This window comes from Python bivittatus, unplaced genomic scaffold (assembly GCF_059951505.1).
Source record: "Python bivittatus isolate LINGU-HERP-01145 unplaced genomic scaffold, Pbiv_v1 ctg000980_np1212, whole genome shotgun sequence".
Taxonomy (NCBI): Eukaryota; Metazoa; Chordata; class Lepidosauria; order Squamata; family Pythonidae; genus Python; species Python bivittatus.
This window is the reverse complement of record NW_028277125.1, coordinates 3,519,103-3,537,490: the sequence shown is the minus strand read 5'-3', so window position 1 is coordinate 3,537,490 and position 18,388 is coordinate 3,519,103. Positions and strand designations below refer to the sequence as shown.

Here is an 18,388-nt window from a genome sequence, read left to right as displayed (position 1 = left end):
AGCAGGCGCCGAGCCGGCTGGTCCGAGCGGTGGACGCGCCCGCGGGCGCCTCCGCGGGACGAGCTTGTGCGCGGAAGGGGGAAGCCGCTGCGCCCACGCGCACCGCCCCCCGCCCCGCTCCCGGGCAGATCGAGGCCCGGGGTCCCTCCGGGTCCCCGGAAGGTGCGGCAATGGAGCGAAGATCCGGAGGCACCCCGGGCCTCGATCTGGCCGGGAGCGGGCGGCGTACGTGGGCTTCCCCCTTCCGCGCACAAGCTCGTCCACCGCTCGGACCCGCTTCGCCGACCGCGGGCGGAGCGAGCAGCCGCCGGGTGCCCAGGAACGCGCTTCCTCCGTTAGTCTGCCGGCTGTTTGGCGTGGGCTTCGCTGGGCTGAGGCGGCGACGAGAGACCCTCCTTCAGGGTTGCCCTCAGCCCCGGGAGCTCCCTGCGGCGCTCACCCGCAGGGACGGAATATGCTGCCCAAATGCCTCGGAGGTGCGTGAAGGGGCTGTGTGAACGCAGCCCGACTGACCTAGCAGGTTTTTCTTTGCGGGAGATGAGGCCGTGCCTGTCCCTCAGCCCCGCCGCCAAGGCAGGCGCCCTTCAGGGGTGACATGATTAACCAGGTTGTTCTACAGCCAAATGCCAGGTGGGCACCGTGATTTACACCCGGCAGCAGCTGCGTTCGCACAACTCCGGAGAGCGGTGTTAAGGGTCATCGGGCTTGGTGAACCCGGTCGCTGGGTGCTTTTGCCTTAAGTCTGTATCTGGAAGGCGTCCTGGCTGGGGAGAAGGCGGCTTTAAGAATGGCTGACTGGTCGACCTCAAGAGAGAAGGATGGGGGGAAACTGCCTGTCTTGAAAGAATGAAAAAACGGGGGGATCTCTTAGGCCAGTGTTGTCCAAACTTGGCCACTTTAAGATGAGTGGACTTCAACTCCCAGAATCCCCCAGCCAGCCATGCTGGCTGGGGGGTTCTGGGAGTTGAAGTCCACTCATCTTAAAGTGGCCAAGTTTGGACAACACTGTCTCAGGCTATCTGGGCGAGGGATCCTGCGAGTGAGGAAAAGGCAGAGTTTTGCAACCAGTACTCCGATGTAGTAAGATACCGGGGATCCGTTCCTCAGCCGGCGGCTAGAGATGTTGAGAGACTGTCGAAGCTGCAGGAAGGAGGGAATGCATGAAAAATGTGCTGGACAGGAAATCCATATTTGGAGGGGGGGTTGTGGCTGTTTTATTGGTGTGTTATGTAAGATGGTGACTCATCAGTTGTGATTTTTTTCCTTTTTGTTTTTGCAAGAGCAGGTATGAAGTTACTGCTGGAAAACAAAGAAACTGCCAAGGAGTTGGCAATCGCATCTGCCCCGAGGTTCAGCTTTTTCCCCAAAGGTATCCAATTTGTCTTAAGGGCTAGAAACTTGCATTTCAGACAAGGCACCTGAAAGGAATGCCGTGTGCAATACCAAAAGGCGGGCAGGCAGGCAGGCAAGGACGTTGCACAGACTTTTCGGCTGTGACTTCTGAGCGGTCATTTTACAAATGTCAGATCGAGAGCAAAACTTTTTAAAAAAGCCAACCCGTGTTATTAATAACGTACTGATTTCGTGCTCTGCAGAACTAACTTTGAAATAAATACAAGTTCCTCCAGTTCAGCTCAGACAATATGCCCTATGAATAGAATAGAACGGGGGAAACACCACAGTGCGGAACCATAACCTCGGAAGAATTGTGCAAAAAACCCCTCCAGATCTTAAAAGTGAAATGGTTTTTAAATGACGTCGTTTGACAGATGTCTCAGGCGTACTTCCCTGCTTTGATGACAGCTGACATACTGTGTGATCACTGGAGCTTGGCAAAATGGTAAATGTCCTGAGCATAATGCCTTTTTACCCTCTCTAGCAGCCCCTCATCATGTTCCCCCCCAGGGGTGTGTGCAGTGTGTGGTTAAAAAAAGGCAACAGGGTGACCAGGAGGAGACAATCAAAACTCTGCCAGGTTTTTCTGCATGTCACCCTGTCAGCCCCAAACCGAACTCACCAGCCTTTTTTGCTGTTGCTTTTCCAGAAAAAGGAGCACTGAAACTGGTCCTCCCTTTGTGTATAACCCGCAACCGTTGTGGTCTCCTCTGATAACAAAATTTGAATGGGCAAAGCCCTCACTTGGGCACCAAGCACAGCTGGGCAACTTCCTTACTTAACAGCTCAGGCCAAACCCCTAGGCCAGTGTTTCTCAACCTCGGCAACTTTAAGATGTCTGGACTTCAACTTCCAGAATTCCCCAGCCAGCATGGCTGGCTGGGGAATTCTGGGAGTTGAAATCCACCCATCTTAAAGTTGCTGAGTATGAGAAACACTGGCCTAGGCACTTGCCTATGCTTAAGCCAGGACCTCCAAGGGTAAACCCCAAAACACACACTTCACAGTTGTTTTCCACCATTCTCCTTGCATGCAGACCTTGCAGGAAGTGCTCAAGCAGTACCAACTCACACCGAGCACAAATGGAGCATGGGCTCCCGCAGAACGCAGCCTCGAACAGGGAGAAGGAAAGAGACTGACACAAAGAAAATTTAACATAGTTCTTGGCCTCTTCCCCCCAAAAAACCCCAGCCTAGGCACTCTGTGCATCTGAGGAAAGGAGTGCTAGCTCGCGAAATCTGCTGCCTTTTCATAAAATCTGTTTGCGGGAAAAGTGCTACCAGATTCCCCACTGTAGCCACCACAGACCAACATGGGATTCTTCCTACAATTAAAAATTTAACTTTATTGTGCCATTAAAAACCCATGCCAGCCAAATCTCAGGTTATGAACTTCTTTTGTTTCTCAGCAACACCCATTCTTTCAAGCTAAACAGCAGGCTGCAAAATACTACTTAAAATCAGGCAGTCCTGACCCTCCTCTTTCTTTTGCATCCTGGAGAATTTTATATTTAACCCTTGGTTTCTTGCCCTGCCACACAAATCCAGATGAATCTTTTTGCCATTGTTTAAAGGCTGCATCATTTCTCCAAACTGGTATTGTTTGAAATAAAACCATCATTCTAGGCCATACATTCATTTTTATCACAGAAATTCTTCCAAGCAATGGTCGTTGCAACCTTTCCCATCTTAGAAAATCTTTCTTAATTTCATTCTATACCTTAACATAATGATTTTGAAATAACATGCAATTCATGTTGGACAGATATTTTACCTTTCTCTCAGATTGAAAACCGGTCTTTCCAATCAGTTCATTTGATCTTCCATCCTCATATTTTTGTTAACCTTTTAATTTTCTCTTTATTAATTTTAGATCCAGCTAATTCATCAAATTCTTTCCATTTTCCATTAATACCTCTATTCCATCCAGGGGACTTTCAACTATTAAAATCAAATGGTCTCCAAGTGCCCTTAATTTATACATCTCCTTTTTCCACCTTCCCCCCAGTAAGGACTTCCAAAGCCAAAATATATAACAGTGGTGAAAGTGGGCAATCTTGTCTTGTCCCTTCTTGTATCTCACAAGGTTTACTCAATTCACCATTAACTATTATTTGTGATGTACATATCAAGTTGTTAAGCTATCTATAAAATCCATTTTTTCCAAAATTTTAAACAAAAAAGTCCAAATTATCAAGTATGCCAACAATGAAGAAGACAAGGAAACCCTAACAGTGTAAGAGCAGAACAGTAGGGTCACTTATGGTCCCACCCGTGGCTTGTGACCTGAATGTAAAACAAGATGAAGCTTGGATGGAGGATCGACGCTGGAAGAAAATACCAGTGAGATCCAGATAATGATAGATGAAGCTAAGGATGTGGAGGTACGTTTTAGGCGTGTGACAATAAAAGCAAGTTTGTGGCCAGTAAACGTAAGATGGTGAGAGAGATGGTATCTACAGATCATCATGGTTGAACGTTGTAGGACACTTTAACGGAGAGATTTCCAAGTTTCTGTTGAACTCCTTGGTCACAGAAGGACAAAGAAACTTGATTTTAAAGCTTCCATCCTTTTCACCTAGCAATTTTCCAGCTTTAGAAGATGGGTGTATGCAATGCTTGTCGACTCTGTAAAAGCTTTAAGTCTGGTCTATGACTTCATTTATTTAACTTCTTCATAGATTATAGCAGGGTTCCTCAACCTTGGCAACTTTAAGACGGGCGGACTTCAGTTGAAGTCTGCCTGCCTTAAAGTTGCCAAGGTTGAGGAACCCTGGGTTCTAGAGCACAATACAAGAACTGTAGAACTGTTAGCATAGTAAAAAAAAAATAAGAAAAAGAGCTTCAGCGATTTTATTCGATTGAATTGGGATTTACTTCCCTTAAGCCTCTTTTTTCCACAGATTTTCAGCTGACCAACTAACTGCGTGGAATTTCAAGAACCCAAATGGTTGGCAAAGGGTTACTCCATTTCTCATGTGGCATTTCTTGGGATCCGTCACTGTCAAACATATGTGCTTTTGAAAAGTAACTGTACTTCCCTTTTAAATAATATTTGCACTTTTTGCCTTTTCCTACTCTAAGTAGGTAAATATTTTGAGCATTTGAAGTTGTCACGCTATTGTTGAATCTTGGGGAGAAGTTCCCACGTGATCCCTATCTTTAAAAAGGAAGAACGAAATCAAGCATATTAAAACAGTCACTTAACTTTATTGATTGGAGACTATTTTAGGGGCCCAGGAATCGATAAGTAAGGCTTCATCGGTGCTCACCGCAAATGCAGACTCATACCAGCATGCAAATCCTTACAGATTAGCTCTACGATGCAGTGAAAAGCTAGCTACGTCTCTCAGATCCATTTCCTCCATGGGGAATTAAACAGTAGACCTCAAATTCATCTTAGATTTCATTGCAACCTTTCCAACTTTTCTTGTGTGTTCTTTTGGAGGGGTCAGGATTCCTTTAGGTGTAAACGTAAAACACGTTTGATACCATTTTTTTGTTACCTAATTCAGCATCAAGGAAACTCAGCCTGCCTCTGTATATCAATGTAATCCCTAAGAGTCAATACTGACTTGATGGCAACTAATCAATCAATCAGTCAATCAATCAATGGTGCCATATGGAACAATACTTTTACCTTTTCAGCTGACAAGTCTCAAAATCCACTGAAGATCACAGTCATACATAGGGTCACTCAGAGGCCAACCCCCAAAGCTGAGCTTGTAGATGCCTTTGGTCCTCCAACATGGTTTGTTTAACATGGTTTATTTAATGAAACTTCATTAGTGGGATTTGCCCAATGGGCTACACCATGAACTATGATTTACAAGCCACAGGGCCGGGTTCCCTCAACACCACCCAAACCTCCATACAGCTATCATATCCTCCAATAACTTCTGTATCAACCAATATGGGTCAACTATCTAGGCTGCAAATATCCAGGCCGCCCCTAGATGGCAGCACAAACGTCTTTTTGGCATTGCAATCCAGCCATCTAGTGGCTGTCCTGAGTTTTGCAGCTCAGATCTGGTAGCCGTAGGAGAGGAGAGCAGGGGACAGGAAAGCCAGAACTGAGCAGAACAGTGCATGCATGCATAAGACAAAACCAGGATGGAGCAAGCTGTGTGGCCCAGTTTGCTCATAAACCAAGCCCTAACGCCATTTCACTGGTTTGGAGCTGGTTCATTCCATGTGCTGAACAAAGAACATTCCACGTCGTGGGTTGCTTCATTATTTATTTAGTGACAAATACTTTTATGGTGCTTCAGTGTGATTTCCTGTAAGGGGCACATGGCCGACAATATGTGCAATACCAGAATGATGAATAGTAATAAATGCAACTTAATTGTACAATAAAAACCAACCTCCAACACAGTGGTCCTGGGGCAGCCCCAGGTGGGCAGAGTCCTCCTGGAACGAGCAGTCCTAGAATCAAAGTGGGAAAGACGCTCAGAGGTCATCTAGTCTTGCCCCCCACGCACCGCAGAATTCACCGCACCCTCCCCGACAGGACGAGCCACCCCCCAGATCCCCAGCTGCTGAATTAGCATCGTGTGTGAACTGGGCCATCACGGGACCCCCCATCATGGAGACGTGGCTTCACGGACCAATGTTTAACCCGTTTTTCCCCCTCAATTAACCAATTGGGGGTGTTTCTGCACAGGAAGCTGACTCATAAATGAATCAAACAAATCATACTAAGTCACTCCAACCAAACCAAAGTTAAAATTTACCCAAAGAGTTTGCCGCTCTTAAAACTTTATCCTTAGATGGGGTTAAACATCCCAAATGCACCGAGCCGTCGAGCATTAGCAATGGAGAGCTGAAGTTTAGAATCAAGTTTAATTCTTGATTAGAAATCAGAAATGTACTGTAACTGCTAGCTCCCAGTTGCTCCAGGTAGGGGCTCCACCAAAAGAAAAGGAAAAAAACCCAAATCTTTTTCCCATTTCTGACCACCTTTAGTTCACTCTCTGTATCCCTTTGTGTTGGTCTGCTCCAAACAGTCTTAAAGTCTGAAAAATGTATTAGGACAGTACCTGAGTCTCCTTCTTTGGAATCAGAAGTGAAGCATTAGGCCTCGGTCACACTTGGATGGGAGACCACTAGGAAATCTCAGGGCTGCAGGCTAGAGAGGGAAGTCAAGAGAACATCCTGGAAAAAGACAGTGCAGATCACTTTCTGCTGCTGCCAAGAAAACAATGTGGATTTAAGATTAGCAGGCATTTAGTGCCAGATGGAAAGTGCAAAGTAGCCTTTAAATCTGAGAGGGAAATCTTTCCATTTTGCTTTCTTACAGGAGCAAAGCAACGGTTCAGGTCAAGGCTATGCCCTTGTCAAGCTGAGAGAAACAGAAACGCTGCCTTTGCAATATTGAATTTTTAATGGTCAGTCACTTACTTCTTCCAGCTTCAGGAGAACCACTGCCAGCAACCGCCACTGTAAATAAAATTTTTATCTATCGTGCTAAGCAATTTACAGGGACTGTCTAGGGCAGATTGTGTCCATGTACTGGAAACAGAAGGTCGGGTCAGGTGAACAGTTAATCAGGGCCAGCAGGGAACTGGGCGTCCACGGGGAGGTCAAAAAAGTCAAGATGGTGTCCATGAATGTGCAATCAAAGGCCCCCTCCTCCTTTTTAATGTGTCATGCGTGTAAAAAAGGACAAGGCTTTCAATACACAACTGTGGGTGTATTTGTTCCACACCCCCGACGAACCAGCCAGTGATCCTTTTGTTTGATCTTCCGAATGGATCTCCGTGTCCTCTAATATTACAGGGGAGATCGCAAAACCATCCCACCCCCTGAATTTTTGCTCCCCGTGATAAAAAACAGTCATTTCCACAGCTCAAGAAATTCCAGCTTGGTTCAGCGTAGAAGAGATTGTGACTGCATGGAATTCAATGTTCTTTATCAAGCCAGAAATCTAACTCATTTAATCCTACGAAGAATGCGCGTGCAGAACGCTATTTAACTGCCACAGATTCTATCTCTTGTGTTTGTTATGCGTTCGTCCTTTAGCAACTCGCAAAGTTTGAAGCAGCTTCGCGCTATTGCCCCGCTGAGCGGGGAACTTTATTCCCTGCCGGGGTTGCTGTGCCTTTCACGTGCAGAAATGCACAGGGGGAGTGTGCTCAGATGTGGAAGGGCTGTGCAAATCGGTGCTCCTGCGTTTTTTTCATGGCAGAAATTGGAAGTTCGGCTCTTGGAAAGCAGCGGTTTTCGATGGCATGGAGGCAAATGTTGCAGAACTTTGCAAATCGGGGACGGAATGGCCCAAGGAACGGTGACGCTTGGTGCCACCAAAGATTCCTATCGTGTCCTTCTGGAGTTAAGTGGCAATGAGAAGGCCCATGCATTATTTCCATTGTGTGTTGTAGTGTTTCTCAACCTTGGCAACTTTAAGATATGCGGACTTCAACTCCCAGAATTCCCCAGCCAGCCATGCTGGCTGGGGAATTCTGGGAGTTGAAGTCCGCATATCTTAAAATTGCCAAGGTTGAGAAACACTGTTGTTTCTGGGTTCCTGAGTCCTGGCTACTTCAGCAGATGGGGTGAAGGGCCCCCCTATAAAACTCAAACCAGCCCCCTGTGCTCTCAATCCTCTTAACCATCAAAATTTACTTCTCCGATGATTTGTCACCGGCCGGCACAAACTCTTCATCCACCACCGAAAGACCACACTCAAAATTAGGGTGGGCAAACTCTGTGATTTTGCAGACGCTCCGACGTAAATTGGTAGTCGTTTAGCGAGGTCTTGAGAGGATCGTTTGTTGGCAAGACATAACTTACTGGGGTCCTGTTGCAATGGGTCTACAGCTCACGGCAAACACGCGCCTATGCGTGCCCCCCTTGTCACAAAAGGACAGGTGGACCTGATCAAACCGAAGAAAAAAAAAATAGAATGGATCAAAAGCCTTTTTAGGAAGGAGGAGAAATTCATACTGCTAAAGCAACGGGGGGTGTGTGTGTGTGTGTGTGAAAATGGGAATATGAGAGTTTTAAAAAGCTAAGAAACAGAAAAGCCACCAAACTGGTTAAAAAGAACAATAATAATAAGTTAAATATATATGCTACCTGGCTCCCAGCGACTCTTTAAGTTAAGTTCCTTTGTTTCAAGGTCCTATTTTCCCAGCTGGTCATAGCAGCTCAAAAAGCACGATGGGCACCAACTGCCCTTCGATCGTCCGACCTTTCACAGAATCCCAGCGTTGGAAATGTTTGTAGAGGTCATCCAGTCTATCCCCCACCGACTCAGTGCAGGATCCTACAGGGAGTCCCCAGTTTAAGAACGAGGTCTGTTCCCGAGGTCTGTCCTTAAGTCGAATGTGTATATAAGCTGGAACAGAATTGTTGTGTAATATTGTATTAGTATTGTGTAATGAACTTGAAGCATTATGTATTTAACTCAAATCATTGTGTGTTTAACTCAAATTTTGCTACAGTAGGCTCTGTTCTTAACTATGGGTCGTCCTTAAACTGGGTGTTCTTAACTCGGGGACTACCTGTATTAGAGCAGTGTTTCTCGAGCTTGGTCACTTGAAGATGTGTGGACTTCAACTCCCAGAATTCCCCAGCCAGCCATGCTGGCTGGGGAATTCTGGGAGTTGAAGTCCACACATCTTCAAGTGGCCAAGCTCGAGAAACACTGTATTAGAGAATCTCTGACAGAGGACAACCCACGCTTGGTTAGAAGGCCTCCAATGAAAATTTCAAAGTTTCAACCACTTTCCTTCCCCCAACTTGTGCCCTTTGAATTTTCCACTGGCAGCGTCTTCTGAGTCATGTTAAGCTCGGCTCACTTCAGCTTCAATTAGTTCCTTGTGGCCAAAGATGTTGTCTGAACCCAGCCCGGTGGGTTCATTTATGGTGACCGCAGCCTATTACATGAACCCAGAACATGAGTCAATTCAGGAGTCAGGTTCATCCTGCTGGGTGAAGTGGCTCAGATAACTCTGTTTTACGCTGGGGAGAAAAGAATGGTGGGATGTCAGACTGTTGTGTTCATCTGATTGCATCTTTCTGTGCTAAACCCTAACCCTTCATGGTTGCTGGAGCAATCGGCGTTAGAGGTGAACACCAAAACGAGGAGTTCCTGGGAACAGTTGTGTTCAGAAGGAGTGCTCCCTGTCTAGCTCCTGGAATCTAGCAAGGTGTCTCTTTTTGTCCTCTGATGGTCTCCTTCTGTCCTAGTACGGGAGCAGGAGCATTCAGGTGAGTTCAGACCCCTTGCCCTTGGGGTGCTCAGAGCCAGGATTCCAGGTGTATCACAGAACATAAAGGTTGGGAGGAAGGAAAAGAGATCCTCTAGTCTAACCCCAGTTGTGTCCTGCTCACCTGCTCTTACCTTCAGAAGGCTTCTTACTGCATGGGTAGGTCTTCCCTGGAGGATGAGCAGAGAGATATGTGGGACTGCCATCCCATCCCAACACCCAAGTAGCTCCTTGCCTTGTGGTTGACCATTTTGCTCTTGAGAGCTTCTCTTCTGGCCTTCAGCCTGGAGAGGACCTCCAGGAATCCTCCAGGAGCATCCAATGACCCCCGATGACCCATTCATCTCACTGACTTACGTAGCATCCTGTGTGTGCCACTCAGCTGGTTTGCATAGTCAAAGGTTCACACACACAATGACATAACATGAAATATATCGTGTGAAAAAGCCCACGGATTCATTCAAGAAACCAGGTCAGGCACCTTCGGCAAACTCTGGCTAAGCACAACCACAGCTCCGTGAGAGAGCAAGTTATTGGCAAATGAGCCAACTCTTTTTGCAGAATTTCTTCCACAACTAATTCTCCACGGACCCGGGAGGAGGGCAAATCAAAAAGGGAATAATAGGAAATTCCTCTCTAATCGAAAGAATTCTGCCAGAAGGGGATGGACCTTGCAAGGAGGACATCTGGAAGAGCCCTTCTCCCTGACCCTGGGGGAGAAGAAGATCCAACAGGCATCTACTCAAGACTCAGTAAAAAGCGCTTCGGGTGCACAGCACAAGATCACAAGATGCTTCCCAAAGGGGAATTTTATCGGAATGCAGCCCTTCACTCGGTGCAAACTACCGATTTATTTGGGAAAGCAGCAACGCTTGAGGCTCTCAAATGAAAGGGAGAGATTTGTGGTGGAGGAAATGTAGGGATTCAGACTGAGCGACATGCACACTTTCTCCCTCCTCATAGAGGCAGTCACGCAACCTGCAAAGCGCCGTTGGGGTGAAGCCGGGCTAAATTTTATGCTCTGTTTTCTTTTAGCGCCTTGGTCACAAAATGAAATGAGTTGAGCATCTTGTGTGAATGCAAAAAATCAGGAGTCTGGTGGCAGTGTTTCCCAGTGAAAAAATTTATTTCAAAGGCAGAAGCTTTCATGAGCACTGCTCACGAAAGCTTCTGCCTTTGAAATAAATTTTTTTCAGTGGGAAAAACTGCCACCAGACTCCTGATTTTTGGCCACCTCAGACTAGCCCAGCTCTCCTCCAACTGCGTGAATGCAGTCAGTCATTGCGAGAAGAAATGGTCTATTCCCCTTGCATTTGTCCCCTGACTTTATCAGTGGCCACAGAACAGCTGCTTTGGGGATGGAAAACCCAATTCACTGGACCGGTTCTTTTTTTAAAAAAAGAAGCAATCAATCCCTGAAAGGACCCCCAATTATTTCTGTACGCACATTTGTGCGATAAACCGGGCTCGATGTTTGCTTTGGCTGGGGATGACAACCTGGAGTGTGTTTGCGTTCAAGTGCCGAAGTGCGACAGCAACTGCCGGGCTGCGTTCCCAGCTGACGCCTGAGTTACCAAACAGAATCACTGTGTCCACATCTCCCACCACGCCCAAAAGAATAAATCAGATTGTGGTTCAGTGTGTTGGCCTTGTTCACACAAAAGGCTTAATTTCCTTTTCGTGTTATTGTTTTACTCTTTTTTAAAAATTCACACGTAGCAGCCTTGCTGTTTTCTACTTTCTCTGTATTTCAGTACTTTAACCATGAGCCGATAGATGAAAACAAATATTTTAAAAAATGCTTACGACACCTGGATTCTCACCACCCACTGAAGCAGAAGCAATCCATTTTAGCACTTGGTTTATATTTTAATCGGCGTCTATTAATTTTAATCAATGTCATAAACTTACATACTCCATTATAGCCTAATATTGGGGGGAGCAGCACTGGGGGTCAAAAAAGTCAAGATGGCAATTGCCATCAGGACCACGTGTAGAAAAAGGGGTGGGGCTTTGATTATATGGCTGTGACTGCCATCATGACTTTTTTGACCTCTTCCCTGTGGGCGACCCTGGTGGCAGCCAAGCTGGAACTGCTCGATTTCCCACAATGCCCCCAGATGGCCTGTGCTGCCAGAAAGCATTGTGGGAAATTGATTTGGGGTCAGCCCAGCTGCCAAGGACTTTAAATGAACACCCTTAAAATGTTCATTTGACTGCTCAGCCTGGGGCCACTCAAGGGCGCTTGCCACGAAAAAGGCAGCTTCTTGATGCCACGCAGGCAGGGTGGGACAGCCGGGGTGCCCCATCTTCCTGGGGTGGCAAAGCGGGCATCTCCTCCGGAGGGGAATAAATTCCAAGTCAACCCTCTGGAGAATCCTGCTGAGCCTGTTTGAGCGGCTGGAGGAGCCGGGGGCGCAATCTCCTCATCGCTTTTGCTTCAAGTGAATCTGTATCTTCCGAATCTGCGGGGGTGAGTCACGGGGGAGGTCTTCCTGCGGGCAGCCTGGGGGATGCCCTCCCTGCCAGAAGGGCGTACTGGGGGGGGGGCGGTTTTATTTCCCCGCTCCGCAGAGGCTCAGACCGCAGGAGCGGCCCTTGCTGGAGAAAGTCTTCCCGAACAGAGCTCAGTGCCTGCACCTTCCTGGCATTTTCAGGGCAGCAGGGAAACTGCCAGCGCAGAACAAACCGGGAAGCCCGCGGCCTCTCCTTTTCAAGCTGCCCCAGCCGATGCATCCCAGGAGAGGCCTGGGGGACGCCCCTGCAGACGAGGAGCCGCCTCTGCTTAAAAGATAAACCCCCGTGAAAGAACGTGAGTGAGCGTTCGGGAGTTATCGTCTGCCTTTCATTCGCTGTATCTGTATTCCATTTTGAGAGCTGCTCAAAAATTTGTGCAGTAATCTGTTTCAGCAAATACGCTCACCATTTTCTGGACTCTTCACCGGTTGGCCCTTGCCTTCTTCAGGAAGCTTTGTTCAACTTCCCGGTTTAGCCTCGGATTTCCTGGTGGTCTCCCATCCAGGCACTGACCAAGCTTGACCCTGCTTCGTTCTAAGCCTGGACAAAGTGTGTCTCCTGCTGACCGTTATATAAACCTTGACCTCCTTGCACTTAAAAAAGGAGCGAGATTAAGGTTTATATGAGGTTTTCTGACCCTGTTGGATGCCCTGCAAGCACTATCAATAAAAACCCCTCTATTTGCAGGAACTCTGATTAAAAAGGGGGCAAACTGGCTTGCTCCTTGGGCACCATCAAGGACCCTCCGAGGTAGATCTTCCCAGCGTGGCGAAACCTCGGCTTCACGGGTCAGTTCCCTAGACCCACCCCATGGGAGGAGGAGGAGGAGGAGGAGGCGGAGGAACCCTCTTTGTTCATTGCAGCTAGCATCTGGAGCTCTCACCGCCAGTTCAGCACCATCCCCTCCCCAAGCGTGCCCTCCCCATCTGGTTCAGCATCTGGCCGGGGAGCAGAGTGCTCCTTTCAAGCAACTGGGCTCCGAACATGGGCGCATTTTCCCCAGCCAGGCAGACACCCTGTTTTGGGCCCGGGGATGACTCTAGGCTGCCTGTCCGCCCCTCCCCTTGAGGCAAGGCAGCCTCCGAAACAGGAGAGGCAGGGAGTTCCCACCCCACAAAAAAGCTTTTTCTTTTTTCTTTTACATTAACCTCCTCCCTGCCCCCCCCCATAATTGCATTTGGGGCAAGCCATGAGGCTGTAAAACCATTCAGTCCAGCCATTTCCTGCTCAAAGCCCCCCCCCCCATTTTGCTTTCCCCTGTGAAGGAAAGGCCACAGGAGGGGGGGGGGCTTCTGGGGACAGCTACCAACGACTACAAGGGCCTCAGAAACCGCCCAAGGCACCCGACTGGCTTGACTGAAAGCAGCCTCCGCACAGCAGCCGAGCCCTTTGGTGCTCGGGATGGCCCCAGGGCAGCCTATTCGGGTGGCAACATCTGGACTCTCACCCCCTGGTTCCGAGGGGCTGGCATCTTGGATCGCGCCAAACAGGGTCTGGGCGCGGAGAGCCTGCGGCACGAGGCAGGACTCGGCTGAGGGCTGCAGGTCTCTGTCCCGGAGCTGCCCGTGACTCCTGCCCACCCGCCCTTTCTGATCCCCTGCTCAGCCCCCCACCCAGCCCTCTTTGCACTGAGGCGCCTGTCCCCACCTCTTGCAGTGAGCTGCACATCTTGCACAAGGCTAAGCCATTTTTTTCCTGCTCTGGGAAACTAAGCTGCAACCCCCCCCCCAACAAACTAAGATTCGGGTTAATCAAGTTTAGCTGTCGTCAGAGCTGTCTACGCGGGGAGGGGGAGTCAAAAAAAGTCAAGACGGCAGCTGCAACTGGAACTGAATGTCCATGGCATTCCCTCCTCCAATTATTCCCCAGAACAACAAACCTGTGAGGTAGGTCAGGCTGGGAGAGAGGCACTGGCCCAAAGTCCCCCAGGGAGCTTCTGGGGTTGAGGATGGACCAGAATTGGGTCTCCAACACCCTAAACCATGACACCACTCTGATTTTCCAAGGTAACTAAGTTAGCTTACCTATATTTATCTAGATTTATATATTATTCCTTCCCAAATCTTCTCCACAACGACCCTGTGATGTAGGTTGGGCTGGGAGTCATGGGCCCAAAGTCACTCTGTGAGCTTCCATGACTGATGGAAGGACTTGAATCTGGGATTAACACCTTCACGGCTACATCACACCAGCTCGACTTCTTCGTTGTCACATTTATATTCCATCTCCGCTGCCCAGAGTTGCTTAGATGAGATGGGTGGCCATACAGATCTTCTCCTTCTCCTTCTTCTTTCATCTCCTCCACCACCCCTCTCCACCTTCTCCTTCTCCACCACCACCATTCCTTCTCCTTCTCCTTCTTCCTCAACTCAAGGTGGCCTTCACAGCGCTCCGTCCCCCCATTTTTCCTGATAACCACCACCCTGAGAGGTAGATTAAGGGATTGGGGGCCCAAGTCCCCAGGCCAGTCCCATACCTTCCCCCCATTTATCAGTTTAAGGGTGCCAGCTTCAGAAAATATCCCGATGCAGCCCAGGTGGATGGAGACGGAAACTCTGCAAATTCTGCAGGCTTAATTTAAAGGCCGGAGCTAAGCCTTCAAAGGAAAGCAATGGAACCCCCCTCTGCCATCGCTGCAAAGCTTTGCAAAGTTCAAGCCGAAAAGACAGCGGAAAAACTATTTGCTGCCAGCAGACGAAGAGGCCAGCTCAGCTTCTCATTGTCAAAGGCTTTGTTCCAGATTACTTCAGAGGAGCGAAGCTGACGATAAAAAAAAAAGTCAAGAATTTGGATTTCGGAACGAGAGCAGGCAAGTGGCTTCGCTATGACGGATTGCTCGGCTCACGGCTCAAGCAAAAATATCTCTCTCGCCCACAAAAAGTGGACTTCGGAGAAAAAGGTAATTAAATGTGTAAGGGAGATATTTTCAAAATGGAACTGCTAGTTTAAATAGTCTGGATGGACGGGTTGCACCGAGCTGTTGGAAATAATCACGGGACAAAGACATGGCATGAAAAATCTTCTGTGAACTGGACGCTTTCCCAAAGCCTGTGTCGTCCACCCAGAGCCAGGAAAATAGACAATCTAAACGCTGGATAACAGATAACAGATAGCCAGCCGAGCTCCTTTCTGTTAGATTGCGATCGGAGGCCAAATGCTGGCAACTGATACCACTGAGTTAACAATTCTGCAACATCTGAACACTGGGAAAATTTCAAGTCTTCAGCAAACGAAGACCCAAAATACATTGTCATCTTAACAACTTGCATAAACAAGGAAATGCGTTATAAAGCTCTGGAAAACAAGGAAAAAAATCTCTCTGCAATGTTCCAAAAAACCCATTGGAAAAAAATCTAAAAAAGAACACAAGAAGGGAGAGAACCAACAGATTTTCCCCCCATGGGGGGAAAACGGCTGATGGAAAACTATTTAGAGATACCCTCTTTCTTAGTTTGAATTTCGGCTTCAGATTGCACCTTTATCCGATATGTTATATAAACGGTGTGTCTATTTCTGATAAAAACAAACGGTCTGGGTTCAGGACATTTTCTTTACAAGAAAATTAGAATGCTATAAAACTGAATTGTTCCCAGGGCAGCTTAAGAGTCCAGGACAAATATGTACTGTATTCATCTTCAATTGTTTCACACATTTGCCCTCCATTTTTCTAGCCACCCTAAAAAATTTACAGCAGGTCTAGGTAAGACTCCCTTAAGTTAAACTCAACTCTCCCCAACTTTGTGGCCGCATCTGTGCGATTCTCTTGGCAACGGTACAGAAGTGCTTCGAGATTGGATTTTTCCAGTGTGTCTTCTTCAACTTCTCAGTCTAGCCCACGCTCCCAGGATTTCCTGCCGGGCTGCCGTCCAAGTGCTGTCCCTGCCCAACCACACTTAGCCTTATTTTCAGTAGAACAACCCGACCTAAGCTAGGCTACCGTATCTGGGGAATCGTATTGGGGTGGAGGGGAGAGATCCTCTTCCACATCCAGAATTCTGCAGACAAAGTAACTGGCCATAAAGTGGGGAGAGAACACTTTGGAGGTGTCTTTATCAGGAAGTTTTTTTAAAAACTTATCTATGCCAGGGCTGCTTGAATCCCAGGACCTGCTGGAGCAAAGTAAGGGGGACAAGATTGTTTAGGAACACCGGGTCTCCGTGATGTACCATGCTGGACCTCACCAACCACCGTCCTCTGCAGAAGAAAGCAAACATGAGCGTTGAGACAGAAAAAGCAGGTTTTTACCAAGGGTTGGTTCAGAGTGGCAGATTTAATGCCACTTCTGGTCTTCTGCTTTTCTTGATGGTGAGAGAGGAGGCAACTTGGGTCACCTCCCCCTCCTCCTCCTCCTCCCCCTTTTTTCTTCTTCTTCCTCCTTCTTCTCAGGAAATAGAAGATGGAGACTGGGCTTGTCAGCAACTATCACAAGGAAGGCCTCGGGAGGAGAGAGATACCTTTCAACCCACCAACCTTTTCAATGGCCTCCTAGTGTGGGGTTCTCCAGTCTGCTGTCTGCAGAAGTACTGGACTCCTGTAGCATGCTTTATCTGGGGCTGCCTTTGGAGGTGACTCAGAATCAGGAAGATGACCTCGATGGAGATGTGCAGGATCTGTTGCCTGGGCGAAAAAAGCATTTTTTAAGTCCAGAAAAGGTTCAGAAGCAGCTCAGACAGACCTCTCCCTGATTCACAGGAGCATAAGGAAGGGGAGGAGAAAAGGTCCAGAAGCCCAGTCAGACCTGCAAGACTCTGTTCTTAGAGCCCATCTCAATAAATGTAGTTTTAGCCTTCCTGTGGAGTTTGCTCATAGATATATCTTGTCCTGTATCTAATTATAGGCCTGGAATAAAGTTACCGCTGCAGCTCCTGTTGCGTAAACCCAGAGAAATGGGCTGATTCAGTAGCCAGAAAATACGTTGCGATGTTGTAGGAAAGCACCTGACGTTTTGTCTTCCCAGGGCATCTCTTGTGCATGCCCACTTCCCAGACAGGTGTGATAAAATTATCCTGTTGTGCCACCAGCTCCTGCGGTATATTTCTCCAGCAGAAACTAGACCAAAGCTGTGTTCCTCCAGCCTGGGGGATTCAATAATAGCCGTTCCCCCATACTCCTTGGTCAGTCATTTTGCTGAGCACTTACTGTGTTGTTTATCCAAGAGGCTATTAAAAGCCAAAAGCCAGTTGATTTACTACTTTCTAAACTCAGCAGATTCTCCGGGAATGAATGACTTCCTTGGAAAGAGACCAACTTTTTCATCATCCACATTCTGGAGAAAAGCAGCTGCAGACAGGCAGGGAACATGTGGTGGCAAGAGATGGGGGGAGACCAAAGAGGCACCAGATGAGAGATCTGGCAGTGAGCAGCTCCTCTCGGGGCTGGCTAAACTCGCTGTTGCGGGAGAAGCATCTGGGACGTCTGCAGGTAGGGTCCAAAAAGCCATGACGGTGGCCACGACAGTGGGACCACCATACCCTGGAAGCACACTAAGATGCACAAGATGACACAGCAGCCGGTTCTCCAGAAGCTCTCAGACTCTCCCGGGGCTGGTCAGCCTGCTGGTCCCAGATAGCATTCAGGTTTATGGCCTTGGTATTGTGCCAGATCTTCTGGCATGGCCGAAAGTACTGGGTTAGCTGACCTTGAAGAATAGGAAGTCACGGGTCCCTGATCTAAAAGCTACTTCTGGCTATTTGAGGACGCAGCACCTACCGTGACAGGCTCTAGCTGGGGTGGAAAACCAAGCAGGTTGATCCTGGTTGGTATTTGGGTGGCAGGCCACCAGGACATCCAACAGGTAGCTTGATCTCTCATACAGCCATGACATCTTGTCGGTTACGAGGCTGAAACAGTATTTTCCTTCTGAACCACATTTCCAGCCCAGGACTCTCCTGATGTCAGGATGGCAACCCTGAGAATCTCCAAATTTCAGCCATGCTGGTGGGCACTCATTTGGGCACGCAATTCTCCCCATGCATTTGGGTGCCATCAGATTGGGGAAGGCAGAGACAGAACATCTGAGAGGCGCCCTTCCTTGATGCACTAACAACAGGAGGAGAATGCGTTATTTATAAAACAGCACACCAAGAAATTGTCTATTTCCATTGGAAAGCTGGCTTAACTTCTGGGAGCGATCATGTTGCTCCATTTCCCCGAGCCTTGGGAAAGCACGATCACTTGGGCTTTGAGAACATGCCAAGACTTTCCAGGAAGGCCCATTTGACCCACATACCCACGCACGAAAGCCCTAGCGAGCACAAACAC

General features: G+C 48.0%; 2 long non-coding RNA genes across 4 annotated transcripts; one reads left to right on the top strand and one right to left on the bottom strand.

Annotated features, from left to right (window-relative positions):
* Nucleotides 1–99: 99 nt before the first annotated feature.
* On the top strand, nt 100–4,599 carry LOC112541462 (uncharacterized). Its single transcript, XR_015794294.1, has 3 exons — nt 100–476; nt 1,286–1,369; nt 4,298–4,599. It is a non-coding gene; the product is annotated as an uncharacterized LOC112541462 (long non-coding RNA).
* A 33-nt stretch (nt 4,600–4,632) lies between these two features.
* LOC148213501 (uncharacterized) lies at nt 4,633–10,751 on the bottom strand. Of its 3 annotated transcripts, XR_015794292.1 has the most exons (4): nt 9,745–10,751; nt 8,475–8,736; nt 6,437–6,551; nt 4,633–5,822 (listed from the first exon to the last, which is right to left on the bottom strand). It is a non-coding gene; the product is annotated as an uncharacterized LOC148213501 (long non-coding RNA). The 3 variants fall into 3 exon arrangements; XR_015794293.1 differs by having other exon boundaries at nt 4,633–6,551; nt 9,735–10,751; XR_015794291.1 differs by having other exon boundaries at nt 4,633–6,551.
* Between the last annotated feature and the right edge of the window lie 7,637 nt (nt 10,752–18,388).